Source organism: Rhodnius prolixus, unplaced genomic scaffold, assembly GCF_049639745.1.
Source record: "Rhodnius prolixus isolate KJV_2025 unplaced genomic scaffold, Rpr scaffold_4, whole genome shotgun sequence".
NCBI lineage: Eukaryota > Metazoa > Arthropoda > Insecta > Hemiptera > Reduviidae > Rhodnius > Rhodnius prolixus.
Genome location: NW_027411614.1, coordinates 18893086 through 18917210, shown reverse-complemented (window position 1 = coordinate 18917210; position 24125 = coordinate 18893086). Strand labels below are relative to the sequence as shown.

Below are 24125 nucleotides of genomic sequence, written 5' to 3'. Positions count from 1 at the left end.
CAAAGAGGAGGAGATGCCTCTTTACCTATTTTATGCAGATATTTTTTTACATTGGTAATGGTCATTGCGCAGTCTATTACAACGGACACATACTGTTAAAAGAATGATCCATCGCGAAACCAGGGTTTATGACTAACGATTTATAAAATTGCCCCTTAGGAGATTCTGTGCCACTTTTCATTTATTTTCTTTCTAATGTAGGCTTTAAAATCAGAGTGAGGCAGAGACACCGATAGTAACGGACCGTTTAATGCAGCTTATTTAGCCAGTATGTTCACCCTTTCATAGCCCTCTATTCTGCAATGGACCCTACTCTACACCAGCCTTACTATTTTACTATCATCCAGTTTGTTGACATTGATGGAAGTGGAGTACTAAATATATCTGACCCCATCTTAAAGCAATAATTCCATCCAGGATGTCAAAATACCGATATTCACCAAGACATAGACTCAGTATCCCAGATTTTAGTATATACTTTACAACATATAATACATTGCTACGTGCTAGTCTGTCAACACTATGACAGTTACGTTACTTCTGAAAACCATTAAATTTCACGAACCATAACTGATAGACATTTTACACTAAACGTCAAAACTATTTGCCGTTTGTGTAACACCGATGATTACGAAGACCTCTGACGTATACCTTGGTTTCTAGAAGCTCAAGTTCAAGGCCATCATCAGCTCTCCGATATTTAAAGCGTTACGTTCAATGGTCTCTTTCAAATTATCTACAAAACAGTTGGTCAAAAATAATAAATGATAAATTAAATTTATATAATTGAATTATTGGGTTGTCCGGAAAGTAATGCAGGATTATGATTTTAAAAGAAAAAAAAGAAAAATTAATGATTTATAACTGTTTTTTTAATCAAAATAGTCTCCATTACTTTCTATCCATTTCTGCCAACGTGTGGGTAACTTTTCCATACCCTCTGTGTAGAATTTGGAATCCTTAGAATTTATAAGTTCAGAAAACGCATTTTCTAATGTTCTTTGGTCAATAAATTTTTTATTTTGTAAATAGTGGTCCAGGTGTCTAAAAAAAAAGGTAATCAGTAGGCGAGAGGTCCGGTGAGTAGGGTGGGTGTGGCAGACTCTCATAGCCAAGCTCCAACAATTTTCGGGAAGTCAAACGCGAGATATGTGGCCGAGCGTTATCATGCAACAAAAGGGGGCCCCTTACGATTGACTAAAGATGGCTTCATTATCGCCAATTTCTGATGCATTACGTCAATTTCCGAATACCATTCGGCTTTGATGGTTTCGCTGGGATTCAAGAAGCTGTAATGAATCAGACCAAATGAAGCCCACCAAATAGTAACCATCACCTTTTTTTTTTGATGATTTGGGGGCTTTGGAAAATGTCCTACTGCTTCTCCTTTCTCAAGCCACTTGTCCAGAGCATCTGTTGTTGTCGTAGAGGATCCACTTTTCATCGCAAGTCACAATTCTGGACAGAAAAGGATCGCTATTGTTTTGGGAAAGAAGTGCAGCACAAATTTCACCGCTGATCGTTTTGGCGGTCGTTTAATGTGTGAGGCACCCAACTTTCAAGCTTTTTCACCAGTTGGTTTGGGATAATTTAACTTTATTTCACCGGTTTCTCATTTTTTAGATGTTAATTGTTTAAAGTAAAAAAATTAAAGAAATAAATTATGGCGTCATAGGAACTTCGATGAGTAGACTAAAAGTAATAATTTAACATAAAATTTAAATAGCACGAAAGAGAATATATTGTGAAGATTGAAGTTACGAAGAATGATAGCAAAGTTACTACTTGCGTTTGTTTCTAGACCAATTTAGCGAAGTTCATTTGGAGTTCCAACAAGACCAGATAAATGTCGACTTATTATATGCTGACAGAGACCGTATTTGACTGTTATCTAGCAAGATCGCCACAGAATAGTAATCCAACCCGTCTTCTGTCGAGAATGTTAAGAGTAATATAAGTAAGTAAGCGCGAGACAGGAGGGGAGAATGAAATACTTTAAATTGGAGCAGTAGAATGTCTCTGTTCAGCTTCTCTCTAGTATTTGCAGCCAACCAACTCGCCTTAGCAACTCTTCGTTACTTGATTCGAAATACAGTCTGAAATTAAAAATACTCTCCGTTGAATAAACTCTCCCTTACGAAGAGAGCAATTGTAACCAACCTTTAAGTGTCCATTAAAATGAAAAAGTAAAAAAAGTAAAGTAATCGCCCATTTTTTCAGGCGGGGCTTAACGTCTAACTACCATTTACTAAGTGTCGTGGACGGAGGCGACTAGCAAACGTACTTTACTATTTCTCATTTAACCATTAAATAAAATCCAAGACCTAAGACCGGGAATCGAACCCAGTACATATGCATATTGCATATGCCAGCAATGCATATTGCTTTGCAGGTCTCGCCACTTAACCCGCTCGGCTACCGTGGCGCCTCCCATTAAAATAATAAATCTACGAAATAAATATTTGTAATTTTTAATTTATGTTATTAATTTTCGCTTGATAGATAGATTAATACATAGATAAATTTGCTTTTAGACTTAATCAAACGAAACGTCAACAAAACTGTCTCACTTCATTTTCTTTGACGGTTCTATCCAAGATCGAGTGACGACGTGAAGCACACCTTTTATTTGGACGATAAAACGGAGCCTATACGAGACTGTTTAGAAAAGGAGATAGGGACATTCTAGACAGATTTCTTATCATCTCTTCGAAGTTCTTATCATGGATAAGATGTTAAGCAAAATAGGAGACCTAGAAGAGCTCTAGGTAGTCCAAAGTGGGAGCAGCAAGCTTAGGGCGCACTGAGAACTTGCACTGAGTAGTTTAAGAAACAGTTCTAGTCCAGAGTTCCGATAATAAGGGGTGGTTTTGGTGCTTAGTCCAATCTGAAAGGGTACCCACGCTGTAGATGCTTAACCTGCGTGCATCAAGCATTGTATCTTCTCAACAAATAATAATAACAATTTTAATAATAATAATAATAAATAATAATAATAATAATAATATAGTTATACAAATAATAATTTTTTTTTTTTTTTATTATTTTTTTTATTATTATTATTTGCAACTGTACAAAAATATACAACAAATAATAATAATGTGGGTTTTAAAGGTCTCATTCTCTGTTTCTTTTCTGGACTTTAGTCCTTCACCTTCGAAATCCTAGAAGTGCTATGCAAATCTATATCCTCCGCGATAGGGATTTTTTTAGACATGGATTTTCATAAAGTTTCTATTGATCTCTCTTTGACCATACCTTCTTCAAGATAAATTCCATAGGAGACAACCTTTCCTTACAATAGCGAAGATGCGTCGTATTATCTTTTTATTATCCAAAATTCTTTCGCCGAACTTAGGCCTTTTCTATCCTAAATGCCAAACAATTTGAAACTTTCCTTAAACAGAACTCCAGTCTTGTAAGCAAATGGTCTTAATGTTATCTTGGAATCACATGATATGCCCTTAAAACTCAGCCCTCAAGAGCGTAAAGAGGCAACCCATTGACAACTACAATTTTGGCTTTCTATTTTGTTATTTCTTTTCACGATAGCTGCTAGTTTGTTTCCTTCAGAAAAGTGGAACTCCGTCATATTGTTAATTCTTGTAAGTTCTTCGCGGATATGAATATTTTATGCTAACCAATGAATACTTTAATTTTCCTTTTATTTGAAAGCTAAAGATGAAAACTCAATATTGTTACCTAAATAAATCAAAAGTGACAGCCGTAAACAAATCAAGGGAACAATTCTAACAATGTCTTGTTACGTCAGACCTTGTTATCTTGACACCATCAAAATATACATGTATATACTTTTGTAATAAAAGTAAACTGTATTTTTATTAAAAAGAATAAACTCCCTCATTATTGAAACATTTTGTTACAAAACATTTGATGGTGGACTAAATTTTTTTGTATAACCAAATTATTATAAATAATTGATGAGCGAACGCTTCAGGGGGTGAAAGAATATTCATACTTTATGGAGTTTGATTATATATTAAAGTTGAACGTTTAATGCAACCTTATTAAATATTTCAGGCGTGTCCTGAAGGAGGTTTATTAGATACACATCCTCGTTCTATACATATATTGAAATTATAACTCTGAAAATATCGGACATTCTCATATGTTGCCACCCAATAAAGTAATTCTGGATAATTTTATCAGAATTTTAATTAACTTAATAGATACGTGTAAACCACATTGTTCTCTCTCCTTTTTTATTGAAAATGTTCTAAATGATACATTTTCCGCCAACAAAGAATTTTTACCAAATTTATATACAGGGTGTCCCAAGCTATATGGATAACGACTTTTTCTCGGAAACTAAGATAGCTAGAAAAAAAACTAAAAAATACGTGTTCCCTTAGTTTTTTGTTAGGAATCCAAATTTACTTTGCAAATTTTGTTCGGTGCTTCCAGAAGCGAGATACAGGCACCAACTCCATTTTTTCAAATGGGAAGGTGCTGTTTTTATTTCAGAAATGGATTCCTCTATTTTTTTAAAGAAAAATTTACTTGAACAGTTTTTTTCTGTGAGCGATATTTTATATTGTAACGGTATTTTGATTGAAAAGAAGAAAAGTACTATTTTATTATAAATTTTACTCCTCATTATAATATTACAGATCACGCTCGAAATGGCCTCCACCATTAGAGATGCATAGACATGCTCTTTCCTGCCAATTGCTCTTACTGCCAAAGAAATTGATTCGATTTTAACCGAGTTACAGACATCTATTATTCTTTGCTTTAGTTCATCTACAGATGCAATCCTGGCTTGATTCTGATGCACCTAGATTTAGTAAAGCTTTTAGATAAGCAGAAATAAGGAAAGAAAGAAAAAGTTATGAATAATCACCTTGTTTTTCGAGTATGGCCACCATCAGGCATGTAAAGAGATATCTCGATAGGCAATTTGATGGGCGTGTTATATCGACACGGGGGGGCAATTCAATGGCCACCTCGTTCACCGGATTTGACACCTATGGACTATTTCCTTTGGGGATACCTGAAAAACAAGGTGATTATTCATAACTTTTTTCTTTCTTTCCTTATTTCTGCTTATCTAAAAGCATTACTAAATCTAGGTGCATCAGAATCAAGCCAGGATTGCATCTGTAGATGAACTAAAGCAAAGAATAATAGATGCCTGTAACTTGGTTAAATTCGAATCTATTTCTTTGGCAGTAAGGGCAATTGGCAGGAAAGAGCATGTCCATGTATCTCTAATGGTGGAGGCCAGTTCGAGCATGATCTGTAATATTAATGAGGAGTAAAATTTATAATAAAATAGTACTTTTCTTCTTATTCAATCAAAAAACCGTTATAATATTATCATTTTGACATTTCTTATAAGAATCATGTTTTCATTCATAACTTCTAAAATATCGCTCACAGAAAAAAACTGTTCAAGTAAATTTTTCTTTAAAAAAATAGAGGAATCCATTTCTGAAATAAAAACAGCACCTTCCCATTTGAAAAAATGGAGTTGGTGCCTGTATCTCGCTTCTGGAAGCACCGAACAAAATTTGCAAAGTAAATTTGGATTCCTAACAAAAAACTAAGGGAACACATATTTTTTAGTTTTTTTCTAGCTATCTTAGTTTCCGAGAAAAAGTCGTTATCCCCTGTATATTATTCAGAATATAGTTTGTGGGAATTACAGCTGCTGGTCATTTTCCTTTTCTAACGGAAAGATGAAGAATTGCGAATGTTTCTATCAATAAATTGTTACCGGATATACACATTTTTGTGAAAAAGCCTGTAAAATTGATTTTAAAGAAATTCTGTTTGTCTGTGAACTATAAAGACTAAAAACGGAACATTGTAGAAAGCTAAAATTCTATATTTTGTTTGTGGGATCTGAGAGTAACTTAGTTATGACTCAACTAGAAGTATCACTTTTCTTAAAAGTATCATTACTATGGTTTTCCTCAAAATTAATTGCATGTAGATTTTTAATTTTTATTCGCAACGTTTCTTCCAGAAAAATTTTACTGTGGATACTGACTCTAAAATATACAGGGTGAACCAGTAAGTATTGTCCATAGACCTAGTGTGTGAAGTACATCTAAAGTGGAGTTCAATGACGTATTGGCCAACTTCATATTTTCCACTGTTCTTGAGTGAAGTCACTTTAAATTTTTTTCCCAAAATCATTACTTTTTTCCAATAAAAATGTTATTATTCAGAAAGTTTTAGTCCGAATTCGATTCTGATGACACGGTTAGAAAGACAGATAAATTTTTTACAAATTGATACCATATCGAAGCATAAGTTATTCTCCAAACAGCTTCAATCTTCCTCCGAATGCTGGAAAAATAAAAGTAATCGAAATTTTTAAGAAAACTCATTACCCCCTTACGTGATCATTATCAGACCTAGGTGCTGGCACTTTTTATAAAAGTTTCCTTGTCTAATGGGCTTTCAAACGGTATATCATTTTCCAGGATTCCTTTTATCTTCGTATGAGAAATTACGTTTGTTTTACAAGAAAACGTGTTCACGAGCACACAACAGTGTTAGTTATCAAGTTGTTTAATTCATTGAAAACTCTTTTAGATGGGCCAGTAATCAATTTTTACAGTAGATTGTCTTAAAATAAGAAAGTCTAAGGTCACAAATGGCACTTAAAAAAAAAAAAAAAAAAGTTAAGACATTCACATTCTATTCTTTTTCAACAGTGTAGTTGTGTGTGAAATTGTACTCGTAATTTGGAGTAAGTACTTATGAATTTTTGTTTATAAAAATAGTACTTGTTTAAAATATTTCAAGGAGATAGACCAGATTTTTTTTTTTTTTTTACTACTTCCATGTCGAAGTCGCAAAGTACCGTAAATCTTTTCATCGGTTCAAAGCCGAAGTAATCTTCGCTGTTCTCAATATAAGCACTTTCTGCAATGACTAATGGCAAACACAGGATTGTTGTTTGGGGGGTAGATACAGCTGAATAGCCACAGCATAATCCTCTCATCTGTTATAAGCGTAAGTTATGGTTCCTTCCGAAATTCAGAAGGCACTGAAAAGTATGTATTGTGCTGTCCTTAACACAAAGAAGCTTCTCCCCATGGTCCAGCCAACGGCAGAAGCAGTAGCCTTCGGTAAAGACTGAACATCATCCTCAAAGAATTAGCAAAGGTGAATCGCCTAATCCTCTTGAGGAATTATTTATTATTTATTTATTTATTCTTATTTTTGTTTGGGCTTCGAGCCCGCACAAAAATAGTTGGATACATAATTGAGTACAAAATACATTCATACAAATAATAGTGAATATAGAAATAAAGAATAATGAAGTACATTTTATGTGTGTAAATAAAGCAAAAGAAAAGCAAGTATAAGAAGAACAGAACAAGACAGCACAAAATGTTAAAATTAAGAATAAATGAAATTTAGAATTTTAAATTGTGTTAACTTGCTAAGTTAACCTAAACAAATCAGACAAATTCTCTCTACAAATGCTGATACCAAAAGTAACGAAAATTATAATTTATTCATATTTAATATAATTCATAATTATATAAACCTCTTGAGGAATTATGATGACAGAGCTTCTCTTCTAAAATCCTCAGCGAAGAATTATTCAACTTAAGAACATCCGTTTTTCTATGGCTACAGTAAATCAGAACAAAATTTTTGAAGTAGAGCTTGCCAAAGCTGCTTTGTTATCGTGTCCAGTAACAAGAAAAATAAATGATTTATTAAAATTGGTTTTACAAGTATTCATTTTGTAAAGTCAAAACAAAGAGAAGGAACTTAAAGGATGGGAAATAATTTAAATAAGAGGTCTACTTCGGATCATCACACGTTTAGTTCGCCGCTTCACAGCAGGGTGTCCTCCTCTGTCCATCCAGCTTCAGAAATTCCTTCTCTCTAATTTCAAACATTACTCATCTAATAAACTATGTGAGTATCTATTTATTTTTTTACAAGTTTTATCTAATTTCATCTTAAAGCTAAAATATGTTATAAATTCATAAATAAAGTCATCACATTATTAAGATATTATTTTGCGAGGAGGCTTCCTCTGCCAAATTTGGTATGGCGAGGGCGAAAGCACATACTTTACTACTACAGTTTTTCCAAATATAAATTTTGCTAGCGAATAACGAGCCTCTAAGTGGAAACCTCGCGCTTGTAAATCCAATAACCACTTGTTAAACCTGACCTTTTTTTAGATTATTTGCTAATTTAATCATTTGCAAAAATCACTTCTCGGCCTTTTGGCTAAGATCAAAGTATCAGCCTAATCTCTGGCACGGTCTCCATAGGGGGTAGATTAAACTGATTTTTGGAAAATGACGGAGTGCTAGGGGCTTGCTCCACCTCTGTCGCGGGTTGACCCTGTATTGCAGTACCTTTGCAAAATGTCATTGTAGAATTTTATTTTAATGAGATAAACTTTAAATCAAGGCGGTGAATAGATTCTCAGCATTGACAAAGGGGTAAACCAATCAGTCATCTCTTGTCATGCAAGACTCTTTAGAAAAGGAGATAGGGACATTCTAGACAGATTTTTTATCATTTCATCGAGGTTCTTATCATGGATAAGATGTTAAGCAAGATAGGAGGCCTAGACGAGCTTCAGGGTGTTCCAGGTGGGGCAGCGAGCTTAGGGCGCACTGAGTACTTGCACTGAGAAGTTTAAGAAACAGTTCTAGTGCAGAGTTCCGATAATAAGGGGTGGTTTTGGTACTTAGTCCAATCTGAAAGGGTACCCAAAACAGTGTGGGTACATCTACAGAGATGCTTACACCTGTGTGCATCAAGCATCCCCTCCACAAATAAAAATAATAATAATGGAGGAAAGGGATCAGCTATGCAGTTAGCTATTGGTTTCCCACGCGGAGGTCCTGGGTTCGAATCCAGCTGCTGGCCCTTAGATTTTCTCTTCCTAGGAGCTTCTTACAGCTCACTGTCTGGCGATGGACAGTGTTGTCTGCAACGCCGGCAATGCACTGAAATAATTTCCGGGCGCCAATAACCTCAGATGTTGACGCGCCTTAAACATTAAACAAATAATATAAAATAACGGCATGTTTTGCTATAAGGCTCAGTTCATAAGGCACTTGCTGCTCGTGGAAACTGTTAGAATGTTAAACATTTTCCTTCTCTAATTCTAATATGAATTTAATAATTCGTTAGATATTTGTTATATTCGTTGGCAGTTTCTGAAGAACGAGTTCAGAGGTTCCGAAATGTCAAACCAATAATCAGCCTTGAATAAAATTTGTTTTCTTGGTCTCAGTAACTATTACAACTTATGTTAATTATATTTTTATAGATTTCAAAAGAAAATTTTATTATAATTGATTTATTTATAGTTAAAGACTATTCCTATTAAGGAAACTAGAAATAAGGTTGTAAATGCCTTTCATATTGTAATTGACGTAATTTATGTTAATGAAAATAAATAAATAAGTACAATGATTTATAATTAAATGAAATACCTCTTACGTTCTACATAACCACCTTGACTTGGATAACGTAAGCAATGCTCCATATATTCAATATAAATATATTTTCAAATAAGGAGAGAAATAAATATTACATTGCATTGAGAGTGGTAAAATGTGCAACTCAAGCGGATAAGATTAAATGCACACGATTTCCTTTTTTGCTCTTATTAAATATAGAATAAGTTCGCCGACAGATTGGCAAAATATATATATATATATATATATATATATAAAACTATAAAAATAAGTAATAAATGTTCTTAACTAATTAATAAATTCCTTATTTAATTGTTTCTGTTCTCATGTAACTGAGATCAACACAATTACTGGGGTAGTTTTCAAGGCATTTCCAAATACTATTTAGTTTTATTACTGCAAAATAGTGAAGAATATTTTTCAATGTGAAATTTAAAGTGATTTACTTTGAATTTGAACGAAATTACCAAGAGAATAGTCAAGATAGCGGAAATATGTGTTTGAGAAGTCACGGAGACCTGGTTCTTACCGATTTCTGGCAGTTTCACCATTTTTATTGATATCCGTTTCTTTTATGTAATATTTAGAAGTTAAAGTTGTCGATAATTATTGATTGTTCACATTTAATCTTTGTTTTATATACAGTGTCACTTTTCTTGTATTCAACGAGCTAGTTCACATTTATTTTTACAAAATCTTTATCTTGCTCAAAATCACATCAGTTTAACGATAATTAATGGGAATGTGGTTTGTCTTCGGCTGTCTAGGTTGTCAACTTTAGTGTCCTTCATATTTAAAAATCCACGAAAAATTAGTAAACTTTAATATAATGATTAGGATTCAAGCAAAGGAGGGGCTAATACGTTTCGTACAGCCTCTCCACCCCAACTCCTCTCATATTCACGTGGTGTATCTTGTTAAACTTATGCTCTCGCTAGTACAGCTAGAGAAAGGCCAAAAACCTTCTCTAAATTTATTATTTATTCTATTATTACTGTATTTTCTCCATTGTTAACCCTCACGGACTCTATACCTCACAATAAATTTTTATAAGCTTTTCAAGAGGTAACTTCCCATTCAATGATGAAAATCTTTTTGTTTGCTGGCAGTCACGGGTTAGAATCCCAGTTCTGGCATGGAGAAGGTCTATACGTTGTTGTGGTTACATAACATTAAAAAATAATAACTATTTTGATTTTGTCAGTTTAACTATTAATATCACGTTTTTTTTTTATGATTTAAGGCGCGTCAACATCTAAGGTTATTGGCGCCCGGAGCTTTTTTCAGTGCACTGCCGGCCTCCGGACAGTGAGCTGTAAGAAGCTCCTAGGAAGAGAAAATCTAAGGGTCAGCAACTGGATTCGAACCCGGGACCTCCGCGTGGGAGTCCAGTATGCTAACCTCATAGCTAATCCCTTCCCTAATATCACGTAATGTTTGAATTATTTGTTAGCTTCACAATATTTTTTTTTAAACGTTCTTTCAATCAAAATGGGCATAGTCTTAAACTAGTTTGTATACAATTACGAGGTGTGGCTATAAAATAACGAGACTGATGCTGCTACAGAAGAACTATGCATGCGCCAAATCCTAACGACCGACAGCTGTGCAGCGTAAAGCCTTTTCTTTCGATTGCAGCGTCTCACGTGTTTTGTAGAGAAATCTATCTGACCGGAACCGTCGTTTGTGTAAGAGGTATTAGTGCCGAAAACATGATACTACACATGTAGTAGAGCAACGAATTGTTGTTAAATTTCACATGAAACTGGGTAAAACCGCTACTGAAACTTATCTTTTATTAAAAGAAGTTTATGGCGATGAATGTTTATCACGTGCGCAAGTTTTTGAGTGGTTCAAGCGTTTCCAAGATGACCGAGAAGACGTCGGAGATGATGACCGCCCGGGTCGCCCTTCCACGTCCAAAACGGATGAAAATATCGATTATAATTATTCAACATTACTACCGTGATGTGCTTGTTCAACTCTGTGAAAGAGTAAGGAAAAAACGACCCGATTTGTGGAAGAACAATTCACGGGTTCTCCATCAAGACAACGGACCGGCTCACACTGCATTGTCTATCAAGATGTTTCTAGCCAAGTACAACATCCCAGTTTTAGGCCATCCGCCTTATTCGCCTGACCAGGCCCCATGTGACTTTTATCTGTTCCCCAAAGTCAAATCTGCATTAAATGGGACACGGTTTCAGTCCTTTGAAACTGTGAAAGAAAAAATGGCACGCGTCATGCAGGTGCTTCCAGAAAAAGACTTCCAGCACGGTTTCGAACAATGGTAAATTCGCATGGAGCGTTATAGGGATAGGGGAGTGGTGTATATTGAAGGTGATAATAACTAAATATGCATAAATCTAAAATAAAATGTTTTATAGCAAATCTCGTTATTTAATAGCCACACCTCGTATTTCTCGTTTAAGATAGGCAGCCTAAGGAATCAAATAAATACATTTCAGGACCTTTGTTTCAGTTCAGTAAGTGTGAATATTAATAGTATTGATTGATTTTGAAATGGCCAGGAATCATACAGTCATTGTTCTTGTTGGTCTTTATGTTTCCATCGTCGTGGAGAAAGCAGTCTCATACTCTCTACCACTATATCTAAAGTGGCAACAACTCTATCGCCACTCTAGCAGCACAAGGTTTAGTCGACAGTATGGACAGACGAACATTGCTATAGAGAACACACAATAGACGAAGGGGCATTTAGCCACTCTGTTTATACCTAGAGTACTGCGTCAGTAGTATTGGCGCTGAAACAGCCAATGGATTGTGGCAGTTAGCGAATGGCATTTACACTGGATAATGGGCCAGTGTGATTCTGCCGCCACTAACGGGTATCAACTACCCATTCTCAATGGATCCGATTCTCTGTGTTCAACACTGTGTCATGATGTTTAACTTACTGTCGAGCCAAACCTCTCTCTACCCTAAACCAAGAAATGGGCTACATAAAAACCGTATTGTGCCTCGTAAACTTTTACTTCTATTTTGATTCTAAGATATTTCGCTGCTTTTTCTCTGTTTACTGTTTTTACAAAATAAAGACTATTCTTACAAATATGGGTGCTTTTGAGACATCTTTAATCTTTTACTTTCCATGGAATCAAAACGCAGGATTATAATTTAAAAATAAACAATTAATTAAGGTAAAAAGAAATTATTGCCAATTCATTTCAGCTGTTCATCATGTGTTGCTGATTCGTATACTTCCATCATATGCTGGAGTTTTACTTCAATGAGGAAGTGAGTCTTAGATTACCGCCAAACTTTAGCGAACGCTTTAATAACACATGGCCAGAGAGAAATATTTAGTAAGATGAGTGTGATCTAATTTGGTTTTAACGTACATTCCACATTGAGGAGTAATGCTGAATTAAGACCCCACTATAATGTAGCCTTCCTATGGTGCTAGGGGTCTGCCACAGGTGATCCCCCACCACATGCTGAAATTAAAGTTTGCCAGGGGGTGCCCTCAGGGGGGTCTTATCTCCACTCGCATGATGCGTGGTGGCAGACGACTTACTTAAGACGTCCTGGGGTCAAACACGGCAAGAGTATTATACCCTGGTTGTGTAAATAAAGAGCCAAAGTGACTCTGTGTTTGGGAAGAAATCAGATCACGCTGATCACAGGCCTATTCACGGGGCATGGTAAGTTCAGGAATCATCTATTTAAGGCGGGGCTTATTAGGTCGGAACTGTTGTGCAGATTGTGCCAGAAAAAGGAGGAAATGACCTTTTACTTGTTCGATTGCGTTGCAGTCGAGTAGTTGCGCTAGGAAACCTTTGGCTCTTTGAGACCAAAGGAGATAGCCAGAAGAACCAGTAGGGAAAGTCCTCAACCTTCCAGTTGGGGAGGTTTCGTTTACTATATCCACAGGAGGAAGACACTTGTGGCTGCGTGCCGTGGGGCATAGGTACCTTCCCACTATCTTTAATCTTAATCTTAGCCAGAACTGACCTCGTTGTTAATCGAAACTTGTCAGATCTAGACTTGGGCGTCGATAAAAGAGCTATGCGAAAATAAGTGTGCCTGCTGAAGACGCAAGTTAGCTATGAAGCTACTTAATTTTTTTTTTTTATCAAGTGAGCCGGTCAATAGCGCCAGTTCGTACTTAGGTTTTTCATCATATCCTGAAAAATGAGAAGACAACTGCCATAAATAATTTGCCCCAGATTAAACATAATAGAAGAACCATTTTGTTTAATTAAAAATGTTATACAAAAAAAAAAACACTGAACATGAAAGTCAAAATTCACTTTGATCAGGAATAATATAAGTTGTATTTGTCATTTAAAAAATATATTTTTTATTATGTAATGAAAATTATTTCAGGTGAGCTTTACGCCAAAGTACCGATCATAATTATTAAATAACCATCTCTCATTTAGATGGCTGCTAAGCGTTTTAATGCAATAAAAAAAGTCAGTTGAAACTGCTGGAACACAGATAACAGCTCATGATCAAATTAGGAATGTTTCATGGAATGTAACTTGCAAGCAAATATCTTGGAACAAAACTATGACGAAAAGAGAACGAGAGTAAAAGGAAATTAATAAAACTATAAAAGATCTAATCTAGTGAAGAAATAAAAACTTAATTGCTTGACGGAAACTAAACAAGAATGCACATGACCTCAGGTTGCATTAAGATTATTATTATATAACGATTATTGCAATGGGCGTGGTTTGCAATATTGCAGAGCCAGTATTAGTAGCGCCCATGATGAAACTAAGGTATCTCTAGTTAATAATTACTTAATTCAAATATATTACTTTGTAGTACTTAACTTTATTACAAATTGCAATATTACAAAATTTATCATTAATTTACAGCACTTAACGTTTCGCAGTTGGTATCACCACCTCTGGCAATTAACCCTATCTAATAGGGCCATGTAATTATATATCAAAATATGATTTATAACATTACTACACCGACAATAATTGTACTGAAATTATTTAGTGATGATATAAATGTTTTATTATTATAGTAAATGAGTGATAATTTATTATTATTATTAATTATTAATTGAAGAGAGCAGCCCAATAACCAAAGTTCTTTAATTATATTAAAGAATTCATCTTTTTTTGGAATTAAGATACTAGCCATTAATGCTGTTGAAATTAAGTAATAATTCAAAAATAATATTTATTTCCATTGTGAATTAAAAAAAAAATTAATTAATACGAGCTTACCTCGTAGACAATTTCAAAACTTTAATTATGAAAATAAATGAATCAATTACAAAAAACTGAACCATTTTTATTCGAAGAAATGGTGCTTTCGTTTGTACGTTTCTAACTAGATTAGATTCTAGTAGGGCGGCCTTAAGGCCTACGTCACCGCGACCCATTTGGATCTATTGTGGCACACGATTCTGACTAAAGAGCAGAAGCTACAGGGATAACAGTAACAATAAATAACAGAAGTGTACGAGTGGTAACGCTCCAAAACATTAGGCTATTAGTCGCTCTCTTCACTTGAGAGGAGATCACGAGGCCACTGTCTCTTAGGCGTCTTGTCCGGGTTATCAGGAAGAGTTTTAGAAGAAAGATTTTTAGCTAGAGGATTTATATAAGATTGTAGGATGAAGTGGAGTTTTCTGTATCTTGTTTTAGCAACTAGTGTGACAAAAGGAATGTTAAAGTCAGTGTGTATAGTCAGGTTGGAGACATAAAAGAGACCATAAATGGAGCATTTACGATAGTTCGAAGTATTTTAGATTGAAGGGACTGGAATCCTTTGGAGATTTGTGCGTTTGGTTGAACCCCACAGCTCTATTCCATACGCCCAGATGGGTTTCAGAATAGAAGTATAAATTAGTCTTTTGTTGTCCAGAGAGAGTTTTGATCTATCGTCTAAGAGTCTTTTAAGTAGTCGATAGGGTCTGTTTAGTTCTGTTCTTTTTAGTCTAGTGTGGGGGTTCCAAGTAAGTCTTCGGTCTAAGTAAAGCCCAAGGTAGCGGGCAACGTTCACTACTGGTAGAGGTGTTAGGCTATAGAAGACTGGAGGAGGAGTATTGCGACGAAGAATGAAGGTGATATTTTGAGACTTGGTATAACATAAGCTAAATTTCAAATTCTGCGATATTTCGTTTTGGAGTCTTGGTGAATATTTACAAACAGGTCAAATTTTGGTAAAATCACTTTTTCGTACTGAAAGCACCTTAAAGCGGATAAAATTCCAGTTACGTAAAGCTGAACTCTAGCAATCTGCACGTTTTTTATTTCCTTTCTTCGCAAAGTAAAAGAAAGTAACAAAAACGTTAAGAAATTCAGAAAGGAGAAAAGGGAAAATAAATCTGTAAATAAGCCATGAATAACAAGAAGGAGCAAAAGGCAAGTATGTTCCTTTCTACAAAGGGTACTGTCAAAGGTACAGGATCGAAATCCTATTAAGCGCATCCTTCTTGGTTAGCCCAAGAGTTGTATCTTTGCTATTATTCCAGATCCTGTGCTTGCCTACTACTTGTTTGTAAAAATTAGCTACACCAAAAATACACCAAAATAAACACAAGAAATAAATTAAAAAAATTTAATACCATTATTATGAACTAAAATAGGTAATTTAACAAAAAGGTAATGTAATATGTACATGGTCACGCACATATTAAAGCCTACGGCATATGTGTTGAGGTGGTCTTCTAGGCTTTACGAGTTCCAGCACATAGTTCAGACGTTAACATATTAATCTTTGAATAATGTAAAAAGCCTCGGGCATTTAGGTGTATTTGATCTCGATTTTACGCGCAAGCGCCCCTTTTTATTTGCACTTATTTATTTTATATTTATATAAATGTATTTTTTTTTCCTGTTTTGTTTTCAAAATACTGTTTTATATAATGTATTTTATACATCGCTGTGTCCCCGAAAGCAAAGTTTTATCCTCCACTTTTTTATGACAATAGAATTATTGAATACGCTAATACATATAATTATCTTGGAGTTCCTTTTACATGTACAGGAGCATTTAAGTGTGCTTCCAAGTACTTCTTTACTAAGGGTAATAAAGCTCTAGCGAAGGTTCGGGAAATTTTAATTAAGGCCAAATCAAACACATGGGAGTCTAAAATTAGATTATTTGAGTCAATCTCAGCTGCTACACTTCTGTATGCTTCTGAACTTTGGTCCATCAACTATTTGAAAGTACCGGAGAAACTTCAAGTTTCGTTTTTTAAAGGTCTATTTCACCTACCATTAAACACCCCTAATCATTTTATTAGAAGTGAAACTGGGTGCAAAGATATTCGCGTGGTAATACTGGAGCGTACTCTTAACTGGTGGATTAAAGTACTCGCTATGTCTTCTTCCGAGCTACCAAAGATTTGCCTTTTCGAAGTATATAAGCAAGACAATACAATACAAAAACACTGGTTTTCTTATCTTGCCAAAGTATTGCATACAATTGGTTATTATGACGTAAGATTTAGTAGTTCGGATCTGCTCCGACAGTGTAAAAAAGACATTTTAGAGAAATAGTCGAACCACTTAAAATCCCTGGATCTGGAGAGAGTGTATAATTCAAAATATAACCCAGATTTTAGATTTTTTGTACAAACAGACTGTGTTCCTTTTTATTTTATTGGTAATTCAAACATAAAACAGCAAAGATTATTAATTCAGCTTAGGCTAAGTAATATAAATCTAATTAGAATATATTTAAATGGAGAACAGTATGTCATAGATACAACAATTAATTGTCAAACTTGTAATCTAAATGCAAAGGAAACGCTCGCTCATATCTTAAAATATTGCCCTTCTTATAACAATTATAGAAAATCTTTGTTTAAAAATATAAATGTAATAAATAGTGATGTAGCAGATATATTAGATGTTGCAAACTCTCAACAACTTAATAACGTTTATAATTATTTTTTATCTGTTTTAAAATTCAGAAAATTTGTGTTTATTTGTTTTGATTGGTAAGTAGAGGAAAATTGTATTCAGTTATGCACCAGTGAATTATTTTTTTTCGTTTATTTTGTACCTCTCACTGTAATATGTTTTCATAAATACAGAATATTTATCTATCTATCTATCTATACATCGCTGTGCGAACACATACTAATTGGTAAAGAATATTTAATTAAACTTTGAAAATTGATCTTTTTTCATTCATTTTTTTTTTTTAAATAATTGGTTTGTATTTTATTATTATTTTGTATTTTAGACGCGTCAACATCTGAGATCATTGGCGCCCGGAGCTTATTTCAGTGCCCACAGTCAGCTTCTTCACAGAGTCCTCTGCGTTACAAACAGTACTGTCCATCACCGGACAGTGAGCTGTAAGAAACCTCTAGGAAGAGTAAATCTCAGGGCCAGTAGCTGGATTCGAACCCGGGAACCCAGTAACCACTGAGACAATCCCTTTCCTTCCTCTTATTAAATTTTAACTTAGGGTACTACAAAAACATTTGCCACTTTATTTAATTTAAGGCACCCGGACGCTTTTTGACACTCGGCTTTCGGAAAGTGTTTTCTCGTTACAGAAAAACTATCTATAACCAGAAAGTGACCGGTAATTGGCTTGTAGAAAGAGAAAAACTAAGGGTTGGAATTCGAACCCGCAAAATCCATTTGTGAATCCTCAGTTCTATTATAAATAATACTAAAGTAAAAACTAGTATTCATTATAATCATTTTAATTGATATTTTACCGTTTAAAGTGAATAACACCTTTAAACTCATTCTATTAATCATACATTTTCAAATTCTTACCTCAATATTTCATAATTCATTATAATTCTGTGTAACATCCGCGCACACCGTACTACCTTTTTCACAGAAAAATAGTTGAAGCCGAATCTCCTACTACAAACTGATGATATGATGGTGGATTAAAATCTGAAACCGGTGAAAAATAAAATAAAACGCGTATACAATGGATAAAGTCTAAGTTGCGAAAACTATGTGAATCGAAGTTGCTAAATTTGTTGATTGTTGATTGGAGTTTGTTGAATTTTATTTAGGGAGCTTCAAAATATGTATTTCTATTTGTGAGCTCAATTTCTGAAATGACTTTATGGCGAATTAAGGTTTAAAACCGAATTACAACGCACAAAAAGGTTCTATTAAGGAACTGTTAAATTTCTAAAGCAGGTGTTGAGTAAAATTAATAAAAATATTGATTTCCTATGTTGTTAGTAATAAATAACTCGGAGTTGTTAATGATTAATAAAAGAAATTAATGAAGGTACGTGAGGCGGCGAGAGCCGGCCAGTGTCTGCTGTGTGACACAATATAGTTAAACCCTACACTTAAAGTTTGTTGGTGGCGCTCGGTCTGGCTGAAAGAATAGGGTGAGAGGGTGACTGTGTGGAAAGGAAGGGGTTCCAGCAACTTTCCGATTCTCTAATTATGAAGTTGTGGACTGCGGCTGTAGACCCACCGTGTTCGGCTTACCCACTAACACTAACCAAACACAATTAAGTTCTACGCCAAACTCGGAAACCTAGGGTTGCACTAAAACCTCCTTCTGTCTCTCTATCTCTCCAAACCGCTTCATACGGAATAATAATATGTTTGCCACAAAACGCCAAATATACATTGTGGTCAATTCGAAAAGTCAACTAAATTAAATCTGCTTTCAATTTTGTCTGCAGACTGTATTCAAACTTTAACATACCAAAGAACAAAATCATAGTTACTTTCTATTGCCATTATTCTCAAGGTTCTGACTAGCAAACAGAGGGCGGTGGCGTGGTACTCTGATTTATTACTTAAAGATGGATGCTGTATCATATCAATCTATATTTATAATTTTTCATATTGACCGTTAAATAAAATCCAACTAATAGACCACTCTTCACCAAACGCAGACCCTCTTTAAATCGACAAATTAGACATAATAATTCTCTGATTCCGTGGTCTACCCACGGTAAGTACTTAGGCCAAACTTTGGACAACAAACTGACTTTCACTGCACACGTTCAGGTCAAAGTGAACTCAGGCAAACTGACTGTGCGACTATTATTTCCTCTACTCTCACGTGACTCCAAAATGACTGTGACCAACAAACTCTTCCTTTACAAAGTGGTCATCAGGCCGATATTGCTCTACATCTGACTTCTTGTAGCAACATCAAGAAAGTCCAGGACAACACAGAACAAATTTCTCAGACTCGCGACAGACTCTCCACGACGCAATAAAATCGACTCATTCCATGAGACTACATCCATTATCCTCGTGCACTCCTATTTGCAACATCGTCTGTTGAAACTCCTTTCCATCCTTGACTGCCATCCTAATCCACCCTGCTGTGACATAGCCTCCTACAGATACTTCTATACCATTCAAGCACAAAAGAATGAACACATACTTCTCTAACTTTCTACACTAGCTGGCAGGTTTTTCCTTCCTTTTTCACTGCATTCTTATCCTATACCTTAACCTTTCTTGACCTCACTTGTTATGAAGGTTGCAATGTTTTGTACATTGATACTTCCTATATTTATTTTATTTTTTGTACATATCTAGTGTAATAAAGATTTATTATATTATTCTATCCCAAGATATAGACCTGGAATCGAACCAAGTATCTTTATACATCTTAGCTTTGCAGGCTCGGCTATCGTGGCGAATAAGGGTACGTTCACAACGGAGCTGTGACATAGATGATAGGAGTGATGCATCAGCGCTTAAAGAAAAACATAATACATTCGAATGTGAGCGCGCACAACGAAGCTGCGATTAGTGACTCATACGCGCTGGTATAAACGAGCATAGATGATAGAATTAAATATTTCATTTTTCTGCTAGCTGAACTCCAGTATCGGAGCTTCAAATTTGACTGCTGTTCAAAATACCTCTGTTTTTCAAAACATTTGGTGAAAACCGGCATTATTATTTGTAATTATTTTATTATTTACTTTTAAACAATATTTTGTTTTTTAAATCGTGCTTACATTTATTTTCATGTGTATCTATTTGTTTTTTCTCAATAAAACCATTACTTACCTAAGAGTAATCACTAGTTTTTCTTCTATGGTTATAGGATTTCCATGACAATTTTTCCAACGTTTTCTTAATTTTTACCTTATTTTTTTAAAAATGTAGTTGAATGTGGGTGGACCCATCCTCACATATTCAAAAAAACGATCCGGATAATTTCTAAGTTCCTTATATAAATGGTGAAATTCGCCCAAAGTACTTCGTTTTTTATTTATGGGATGTACATGATATTTTCTTGGTCTTTAAAGTGACCAAATCGTAAACACTGTTTACATTGTATAACATTTTGAACGTAATTGTGCACTTCGCATCTTACGTAATGTATATAAACGTATTGTGGTAACTGCTGTCCCCTAACCGAGAACAAAACCGACTGAGTGGGAACGCATTTTGTTTCTTTCGTATCCCTGTCTATAACTTTTCGCTTTAATCGTCTGATTTCTATTATCTGGTATTCAGCCCCTAATGGGCCCCTCATCTCCTCTTCTGTCAGATCCGTGTCTACATCCCTAATTACTCCCCTTCCCTGCAATAAATATCTGGGTATGTATACTCGGAACCCCTTTTCCTTTAGAATTGCGGAACTCACTAATCTGTTGGCCGCTACCCCATTGTTCATCTCAACTCTCATTCTATTTACGCCGAGCTTTTTAATTCCGTCGATACTTTTGGCAATGTCTATGTGTTTTTCGTATAATAGTTTCCCAACTGACATTGGGTGCACCCTCGAAAGCTCCTTTTTGTCCTTGTTAGTGCTTTCCACTATAACATAAAAGGGTCCTAAATCCGTACTTTGATATGCCATATTTGTGTATCCATTTGTACTTTTGTTCGCCTTGGTGTAAATTTGTTCATCACTTACCTTGTTTGCTTCTTGGTTGGTGCTTACCTCAGTCAGTTCCATAGCTACCTTCACATCCGGTTGGCGCAACATGCTTCTAGTGGTAGAACTCTCCGTCCCTTTACGTTTTCCAGCCACGTTCACCACCTTCTTGACTGACTTAGTAGGCATATTTGAGATTTTTATTAATATTTTTGAATTTTCAAAAAACGCTTTGTTATTGTTGCTAGTGTTTCCACAGTGCACAGCTCAGTTGTGCACACTAATCAGCGATTATATTTTACTCTATCAGTTATCATCTCTGCTATCATCTATACTCACAGTTCCGTTGTGAACTTACCCTAAGATTGATGCTGTATTTTTATTAAGATATTTGAGAATTAAGAAACCCCAGTTTCATACGATTGGGTTTATGTGACTAAAATTACTTTTACTCAAAACAACAAATTGTAATTCCCGATTATAGAAAAAAAAATATATATAAAATAATATTAACAAACAGAAAAGTTAAAATATATTGTTGAGCAGATGTAGCGGGATGGTTGCTGCAGATGGGTGTCAGCAAAATAAGGAGGAAGGGCGAGAGATGATATTAGAGTCCGTGTTGGGACAGCAACTGGAGCTCTCTTGGTTGTCTTCAACATCGAACTGACACAATGCGTGTCCACCACGCCGCGTCGCCGTTCATAAACGCCATTGTCGTCCTTATATTAAAATTGCTCTCCTCTCTCTTCTAATGCTCTCTCTGTCTATTTACTTTTCCTAGGCCATATTTACAGATTTCCTCAACCTCTTCTTCTTCCCTTTATCATGTACTATTTCAACAGACACTTTTTTTATAGTTGGTACTTCCGGCGAGCCCATCTGGCTTCTCTATTTTGATTACAGCCATTTCCTTTCAATTCTTTTCTGGCGGGTAATAATATTATGGGTGAAACGTGTAAAATATTGTTCCTATTTTTGCTTACTTTATGAAATTGTACAAATAATTTATTGAGCATTTTTTATTTATTTAATTTTGGCTTTTTAAAACGAATGCAACACGAAGGAAGTTTTTGAAGAAAAAAATTAAGGATTTGATCAACTACTTTTTATGTAGTTGCATCATTTCTCAAAAAGTTATTTTGACTTTCGTTTTGGCACTGACATTAATAATAACTTTTCCTTTTATAATTGTATTTTCTGATTTTTTTTTTTAACGTAGATCAAATTTGTATCCGGGTGCCTACCTGGATATGACTCAGGGCCTGCGAGAGGTCTTCTATATACCTCTGCAAGAGGTCTTCTATATAGTAAAGCTGCCTTTAAATATTTAGCTAAGTGGTCCCAATTTTTCCCGTTAAGAAAAAGAATGATGTCCCAGAAATTGCAATCTATAAGGAGCCAGGATGGGGCATATCCCAAAATTAGTTTATTAAATTACAAATTAGTTTATTAAATATTCACTAAACTTGCTTGATATCGGATGTTTTAACATTGATCTTCTTTTAGAAAAGATAACGGTGTCTACCTTAATGCAGGGGTTTTATCCCGTATTGGTGGTTTTAAGGATTATGTTGGATTAACAAGTCAGAATATCCTAGTGGGATAACTTCTGGCAAGGTAAGTCTAAAGATCTACTACACCGAAGACAAGTTCTCTTACAAAATACTATAGGTATTCAACATTTTCAGGTTATCCAATTTGTTTATAACATAACTAGGACTACTATTATAATCTGAAAGAATTTCCTCCTCACTCCATTTTACCAAATACTCTACTCCTGCCTGATAGATTGCTGCTTTAGATTTAAGTGCGGTATTGAGTTCTCTCAGATCAAACTTATCCAGACCAGTGCGCCACAAGGAAGGAGCCTTGGTCTTGTCTTATACTCAGTTTTCATCGCTGATAATCAAGAAACATTGATAACAACCTATGCAAGTGACGCTGCAATATTATCAACAAATCCCGATCCTGCTACAGTACCGCCACACATCCAAGAACACTTGGGGGCTTGATGAAACCATCGAAAGTACGGTAAATTTTCGTAAAAGAGAATAAGTTGATTGAAATTGAGTTTGAAGCAAATCGCTACACTGTAGGGAAGTAAAAATTAAAAGTAAAGTAACATTGCCTATTTTTTATTAAGGCGTACTTTACGTCCAACTACCAATTAGGTGTTGTGGATGGAGGCGACTAGCAAACATACTTTACTGCAAATTTCTTTTATTATCCATCAAATAAAATCCAAGGCCTAAGACCGGGAATCGAACCCAGTACAATACATATTTCGCTTTACAGGTCTCGCCTCTAACCGCTTGGCTACCGTGGCATCTCTGTAGGGCAGTAAGTATTATTATTATTTTGTTAAGTTTCCTGCTTGCTTTTAATTGAAATTATTTTTATGAAAATTGATTTTAAGTAGAGTTCTGGGAAACAGGGACGTCACAATCCCGTCAAAAGTGCAGTTTTATGGCCCTACTCAATTGAAACTAAATTGAAATTGATCTATGTTTAGTATAAGGCGGAGGAAAATGTATAAGTTAAAACTAATTGTGCGTTTTCATGTCAGATTTATCTATACACATCTATAGTACCAGTCTAATCAAACAGCAACAATAACTGTTTGGAAGTCATGTTCCATACATAAATGTCAATGTACGAACGCAATATAATTAATTTCTTCTTATGAGGGTTACCTTCTTATAATTAATTTATTTACCATTCAATTAAGTCGTTTTATTCTTTCTTAATGAGGTAGATACTTAATATTTACTTAATAATTTACTAGCCACTGGCTTGTTCATTCTGAAATATTCTAATTACCTCCATTCATAAATTACCTGCTAGAACTCATTCATCATGCACCTGTTTATGTATGCTAAAGGTTTTTGTGTT

General features: G+C 34.9%; 1 long non-coding RNA gene and 1 pseudogene across 1 annotated transcript; both read left to right on the top strand.

Annotated features, from left to right (window-relative positions):
- The first annotated feature begins 7295 nt into the window (after nt 1-7295).
- LOC141455697 (uncharacterized) lies at nt 7296-14564 on the top strand. Its single transcript, XR_012459403.1, has 3 exons — nt 7296-7911; nt 13791-14191; nt 14291-14564. It is a non-coding gene; the product is annotated as an uncharacterized lncRNA (long non-coding RNA).
- LOC141456587 (U2 spliceosomal RNA) lies at nt 8213-8385 on the top strand (annotated as a pseudogene).
- Nucleotides 14565-24125: the final 9561 nt, after the last annotated feature.